At 43.6% G+C, this 6,974-nt stretch overlaps 1 pseudogene across 1 annotated transcript; it reads left to right on the top strand.

Annotated features, from left to right (window-relative positions):
- Window positions 1-510: 510 nt before the first annotated feature.
- On the top strand, window positions 511-5,564 carry LOC147459032 (uncharacterized; annotated as a pseudogene). The gene is made up of 9 exons (XR_015187717.1): window positions 511-1,017; window positions 1,106-1,560; window positions 1,660-2,223; window positions 2,309-2,415; window positions 4,450-4,464; window positions 4,565-4,623; window positions 4,708-4,880; window positions 4,981-5,122; window positions 5,305-5,564. The product of XR_015187717.1 is annotated as an uncharacterized LOC147459032 (transcript).
- The last annotated feature ends 1,410 nt before the right edge of the window (window positions 5,565-6,974 follow it).

Raw genomic sequence — 6,974 nt, 5'->3', positions numbered from 1 at the left:
AGTATTGGGCTGGATTGGGCGTTCTTTCGCGGATGACATCCACGTGGACGGCTAAAATTTAGGGCACGTTTTTAACTTTTGCAAGAAAGGACGGATGGTGTGCTATGTTGTGTTGCATGCAGAGAGTCCCAAGCGGCAGCATTGCGCAGTAATTGAGGATGGCGACACTGTGATAGGGTTTAGAAAAGGAGACGTTTTAGTACAACATGATGAGCAACTATGCTGGGAGCAGTGGCCGCTGCTGTGAAGCTCACCGCCTGGACAAGACGTTCTTATTGTGCTTTGAGGCAAACCTACTCTCTCTCTCTCTCTCTCTCTCTCTCTTTCGTCTGACTGAGACTCCCGAGCTCTCTTCGTCTGTTCAGGGGTCTCCGTATATCTGCCATCCGTGAGCGAGCCTCAAGAGGGAGAAGTGGGTCCGTTCACGTCTCCCTTTCACCTGCATCTGCTCATCTGCGGAGGCAGGATGATGAAGAGACAAAAACGATGGACGAGTGCAAACGAACGTAGGGAGGAGATGTCTCCTGCATGGAGGAGAGTGAGGACAGAGATGGGATTCCAGACGCTGCCAGGCAGTTATATGTGCTCGATTTACTTGTAGCACCATGCTTGTTCATCAACAATATGGTAGATTGGAGTGATTCTTGAGAAGATTTAAAATGCTTTGCTTTAAAATGCTCTATTGCAGTGTTATTCATTTAAAATTAAACTAAGAGGTATCACTTTACTGATTATTTACCATTCAAAGTCTCCCCACTTGCATGCCATTGATTGCATATAGGCCCTTTGTTTGTTGTTTCTAAGTGCTCTGTCTAATTTTTTCTCTTGAGGCCTGGATATAGAGGTGCATTCATGTGCTCTTAGACACTTTTACCTTACCCCGAGTAGTATCACCTGGACCTCACTCAGTTTCAACATGTAGATCAAAGGCAGCTACCTGCCCTTCCAAAACAAGTGTCAAGAATCCAATATAATCTTGAAGAGGCAGCAATGAGGCAAAGTACTTTCTACTATCAGGTGCATTAAGTGTCTTTTTTTGTGCTTCTGCTTTACCCCAGCATATTGCAAATGTGAGTATGGACTTTACATTATGGTGTTGGAGTAGGTTTCTTAGCCACATATGAAGGAGGTGAGCTTTCTGGCGGCTTCTATCCAGCGCTACAAGGGGTTTTAGCATCTATTAAAAATGACAGGCCGCAAACTTTTCGTGGTTCCGACATACGACATAGATTTGATGTGGCATGCTCACCAGCTGAACCTGGAAGCGTACACATAAGACCTCACTCACATACTAGGCAAAGTTCTTGAGCATGATGATACTGATGCAGATAGAAACTCGGGCCAGAAGTTGCAAGAGGGCTTTGAACAAACATGCATACTATGGGTAGGAATCTTATGGCACTCTGTATCAGCGAGCTGGTGCTATGTATAGAGGAGAGCCACCAGCTCCTCTTTTGTTTCCCTCACCAGTCCCCAATTTATCATCCAATGCCAACAAGCCGGCGACAGCACTTGGCATGCCATTGGACCACTCCATTGGCTTCCAGAGAACTTATGCAGGTGAGAACGCTCTTTAGCTCTTTAGCTACTAGGAATCTGCTGCTAGCAATCTGTGCTTCTTGTAAGGACTTGTGCTGTAACCCATAAACTTGTCTACAGGTCTTTGTAACTGTCATCAAAGCTCAAAATGTACCGCACAAGAAGAAAGGAAATTTTCATGTCCGTCTACAAATGGAGAGGAAGTGTAGCCATTTCAAGCTTGAAACTGCCTCCATACCTTTGCTTTCTGAACTTGCCTGGAATCATACTTGGACATTGGAAGTTGAGAAGTTGACAAATGATTGCGGCTTGAGCTTCTACGAAAGAAAGCACGGCAATGCACTCAAGCAAAAGATAGTTGGCAGTGAGATACTTGGTGTGGCTCATCTCTCATGGCAGCAATTGCTAGCCACTCCCACTCTTTCTTGTGATGGGTGGTTGAGTATGTCACATATGGCGGTTTCGTGCCGCTCCATCAATGACAAGCCTCCCATCATTGCTTGTGTCTGTATCAGTGATGCCTCCTCAGCTTGCACCATGACTGTTCCGAACCATCAATTGCATCCCTACGGCGGATGACACCTGCCGCATGATTGAGGGTTTATCGACACGTGGACAAGGATGCTGGCTGACGAAGACTGTTCTTGATCACACGAATGGAGTGGTCTTCATTGTCCATTCGTGGTTAGTGGTGCATAGCACTCACATCATGGTCACTTTGTTTGATTGAACATGCTCAATTTCATATGTACGTGTCGCGTCTTCTAAGGTATTCCGATGGGCACATGTCTACCCCAGAAGAGAAGAGGTGCTTCCACATTCATCAAGGTGAATGGGAATACCCAAACATCTACAACACTGTAGGAACTGCTCCAGGTATAATTTTTCTTTTCAAGACACTATTAAGTACTCTTGTCATAAAAATTAATATCTATCCAACCCAAATGATTTTCTCATATTAAACTGATCACTTAATGTGGGAGAATACACGGGAACAAGGGTTAAGATATAGACATGTGCTTATAGATCTATCTCAACACGGGGCCAATGGTTAAGGGGCTCAAATGAGAGATGGTCTATCAAAGAGCAAGGCTAACCAATGGAGCATAAGACTTTAGGGTTAGCTTCATTGAAGACCTCTAATAATGTGTGTAAAAGTCCTTTGACCTTAGGCAAGCTAGGGCTGAGCTTGAGGTGGGAACCTGGCCTAAGCTCGAGGTGCTTGTCCTGCTTAAGGTGCTTGTCGTGCTTGAGGTTCTTGACATGCTTGAGGTGCTTGATTAATATGCTTGAGGTGCTTGATTGGCTCCATGCTTGAGGTGCTTGACTTGCTACATGATTAAGGTGCTTGAGGTGTCTTGAGATGCTTGCCTGAGATGCTTGTGGGAACACCCCCTAGTTCAAGTGCTTTGTCATGCTTGATGACTAAGGGGCTTGCTCATCCAAAGCCAAAAAGATCCCTACAAGGAGGGGAGCGAGCCTACAAGGGGGGGGATGAGAGAAAACACACACACACACACTCAAGGGAAGCCCCAGTTTGAAGAGGCAGCAAGGACACTTGTCAAGTTCCTCCCCATGTTGTCCTCATGGTGTGCCTGAAGTCTATTGGTTGGCCACCCAAGGGGTCCAATGATAATTTAGGATATTTAATTAATTGATTTTGCATTTATCAAGTCCTCTCTCTCAAAGGGGAAAGGGGGACACCCTTCTTAAGACTACCCATGTTGCTTGTAATGGCTCCTGCTTGTGATTGGCTAGGCCTGGAGGGGTCCAATGAGCTTCAAGCATGAGCTACAAGGGGGGGTTGACCCAAGCAAGCTAGGGGGGTGCTTAGGGGGTATACTCACCCACACACACTCACAAACACTCTCATTGTGTGCTATGCAAAGTGCAAGAGCTCCATCTCCTTCTCCAAGCTCCTTGAGAAGTTGAGAGCCTACACAAATTCTCTTGGCTATGGAATGCAAATCCAACCAAGAGTTATGCTTGAATGCTTAAGCTTGCCATCTCCTCCTTCTTCATTACTATGCTATTATGTATGCTAGCAACAAGAGTATGATAAGTGAGGAACTACGTCTTTCTCCTATGAAATGTTTCTTCTTCTTCTTCCCTACCCTCATTCCCTGCTAGCTCTCTCCACCTTCGAAGGTGTTTGAGGTCTTGGGATTGAGGCTTGGGATAGTTAATGCTTTCAACAAGTGCATGTTATGCTTATTGCAGGAAGGCTAATGGTTTATTGCAAGTAGATTAATTACTTAATGCAAGTAGATTAATTGTATTGCAAGGTAGATTAATTATTGCTTTAAGCACAAGTTGATGCATAAAAAGTATACATCTTCATGCACTCAAATGATTTAGGGAACATAAAGATTAATGATGTTCACAAATTCTTGATTGTTTCCAAGCTAAGATTGATTGTTGAAATTATGCAAAAGCTTGGTGTGTGAACCTTTCATCTTCATATTGCCAAGGAGGTCTCAAGGAACACAAAGATTGTATTGTACCAAGTCTCTCTTAAAGAGAGAATCTATAATACAAATGCCTTTTGGAGGGGGGACCGGCTCCACATAAATCCGGTCCTCAACTGTTGTCATATTCTCTACACTCTCTCTCTCTCTCTCTCTCTCTCTCTCTCTCTTGTAAAAGTATTGTTCATGCCTAGTTAATTAAGTGTTATGATAGAGTTGCTACTACCAATTAAGTTCACCCTCTATGCTCTCAAAATTGCTCACTTTAATTCTTTTAATTCCGTTATTCTCTAAGTTCATAGGCCATTCCCATTACAACTCTTAAGGTTGTGTTTGTCCCAAAAATATGGGAAAGAACTTTTTAAGCTGTTTCTGTTATGGATCTGCATCTCGGTTGATATCAATGAATTAGCTGAGTGCCATATTCTATTTGGTTTTGCAGCCAAAATAGGTGCAAGTGCCAGGCAATTGATATCGGAGCGGGACACATCGGCAATCCTATCGATGCAGCGATGTTGGGGTTTCTTCGACAATAGCTCTCGACTTGTTGTGCGTAGAGCAATGGCAGACCCAATGTGGAACATGAGGCCTCTTTTGGAAATACATGGAACCCTCAGCAATCAGGTTAGGCAAAGTTCTAAAAACTGTCTGCCCTTTTTACCCCCCTCAAGTTGTGCCTCTTCTTAAAGATTTTTCTTAGGCAACTTCACTCTTCAAATACGCCTTGTCTGCGGCCGAAAGCTTGACTACGAGGTGATAAGAGCTACTGATGAAGAAGAAGGAGGATTTGTCACTTTAATTCGCTACAATCCAATTGATGCACCCCTTGGGAAAGCAACTACTCTTTTCAATTGGAGGACTGGTGCCATGGAGGTACTAAAGTGTTACCTTCCATTTCTAGTTACCCTGCTTGTAATTGAGGAGAGCTGTTTCTTGTAGAGCTATTACTTGAAAGATGGTCTTGTGTGGATAGGTTTTACCCATGGAGAGCGTGGTTCTCGTACTGCTATTGTTGAATATAATTGCTACCTCTGTCTATGACATGGAGGGCTTGAAAATCAAGCTCAAGTCAAGTCGAGCTCCACTTCCACAGGCAGCCTCGGCTGATGAATGGGGTAAGTTGAAATGCATGAATGCAAGGTCAGAGGGAGGGCTCTGCTCAAATCAGATTATGTCATCTTGTTATGTTGATAGGACATGGGGTACCTGGGGATGCAAGGTTGTCTACTTCTTTCTCACAAGTCCATGATACCCGAATTTGTAAATGTCCTAACGTTGTCACCCATGTTCCACATAGGGGCTGTTGTGATGACAATGAGAAGTGGAGTGTCAACTATGTCAAGATGAGAGGCCATGATGCCATATTATTGCTGGTGGGACATGTCACCCATGATTTGGGCATCGTACTTTTACAGCCCCGGCAATGGCGCGCTTGGAGTGGCATGATGCAAAGCAGCTGGAGCATGTGGTGGAGTTTGCGGAGGAAGTGCTTGCGGAGGTAGTGGTTGTGGTGGTGGCGGTTGTGGTGGTGGTGGTGGTTGTGGTGGTGGGGATTAAAAAACATGATGGTTTGCCTTCATGCAATGCTATTAAAGGGAAGATGAAGGAAGGAAGAGTACTTGTTTATACATTGTACTGACCGAAGCTTTATTGGTATGTGCGCATACTATAGACACTTCATAGCAAAATTCTCTCAAGTAGCAGGACCACTATACGACTTAACTAAGAAGAACGTTAAGTATGTATGGACTTCTAAGGAGCAAAATGCTTTTGAGAAGCTTACTTCCCAACCAATCCTCGTGCTTCCGGATCTCTCAAAGCCATTTGAGGTCCAATGTGATGCTTGTGGTGATTGCCTTGGAGCAGTTTTGCTTCAAGAAGGGCATGCCATAGCATATGAGAGCCAAAGGCTCAATACTGATGAATGAGTCTTGGGCATTTATGAGAAAGAGCTTTTAGCTATTCTACATGTCCTACACACATGGAAGCACTACTTATTGGGGACTCCATTCATTCTACGAACCGATCACCAAAGTCTCAAGTATTTCATGACGCAAACCAATCTCTCTGACAAAAAAATGAGGTGGACAAATTTTCTTTGGCAATTTAATTTTCATATTGCTCACATTGCTGGTAAGCACAATCAAGTGGCCGATGCACTTTCACGATGACCAAAAGTTAATAGGGTGTCTATAGCTACTCACAATGATCTATCTTCTATGATAGATGAGTATGGTACTAACCCTGACTTTAGAGACATAATGCCAGCCCTTGCTTTGGGGAAGAAAGAGGAACCATTCACATTGCAGGATGGTTATCTTCTCCACAACAATAGGCTATGTGTTACACATTCCCTTCGTGAGAAAGTTATGTATGAATCCCATGCTCCTCCATATGCGGGGCATAGAGGTATTAAACCTACTCTCCAAGGAGTAGAGACGTACTTCTATTGGCCTACCATGAAAGTGGACATACAATAGTATGTTTCAAAATGTGTAGTATGCCAAAAGACCAAGTACGATAGGGGGAAGCAACCTGGATTACTCTAGCCATTGCCAATTCCTAATTCACCATGGGAGAGTATATCCATGGATTTTATCTTTGGATTACCAAAATCTATCCATGGGAATACGGGAATATGGACAATAGTCAACAAGTTTAGCAAGCAAGCACACTTTATCCATGTCAAGAAGACTATTAAGGCACACCAAATGGCAACTCTATTCATATCACAGATTTTCAAACACTCTCTTATGCTACTCGATCTACTCAAGACTTATGTTACCCAAGTAGATCAATGCTCACAATGGAAAAAGTACTTACCTCTTATAGAATATGCCTACAATAATATTGTACATACTTCTACGGGAAAAGCACCTTTTGAGATCATTGAGGGAAGACTAAAAGTCCCTTGCTACTCAAAGTACATGGAAAGATCTTCGTCTCGCTGATGAGTATAGCCGTGAC

Source organism: Adiantum capillus-veneris, chromosome 4 (genome assembly GCF_014529385.1).
Source record: "Adiantum capillus-veneris isolate H3 chromosome 4, ASM1452938v2, whole genome shotgun sequence".
In the NCBI taxonomy this organism is placed as follows: Eukaryota; Viridiplantae; Streptophyta; class Polypodiopsida; order Polypodiales; family Pteridaceae; genus Adiantum; species Adiantum capillus-veneris.
Note: the sequence above shows the minus strand (reverse complement) of the source record. Positions and strands in the feature narration are given on the sequence as shown.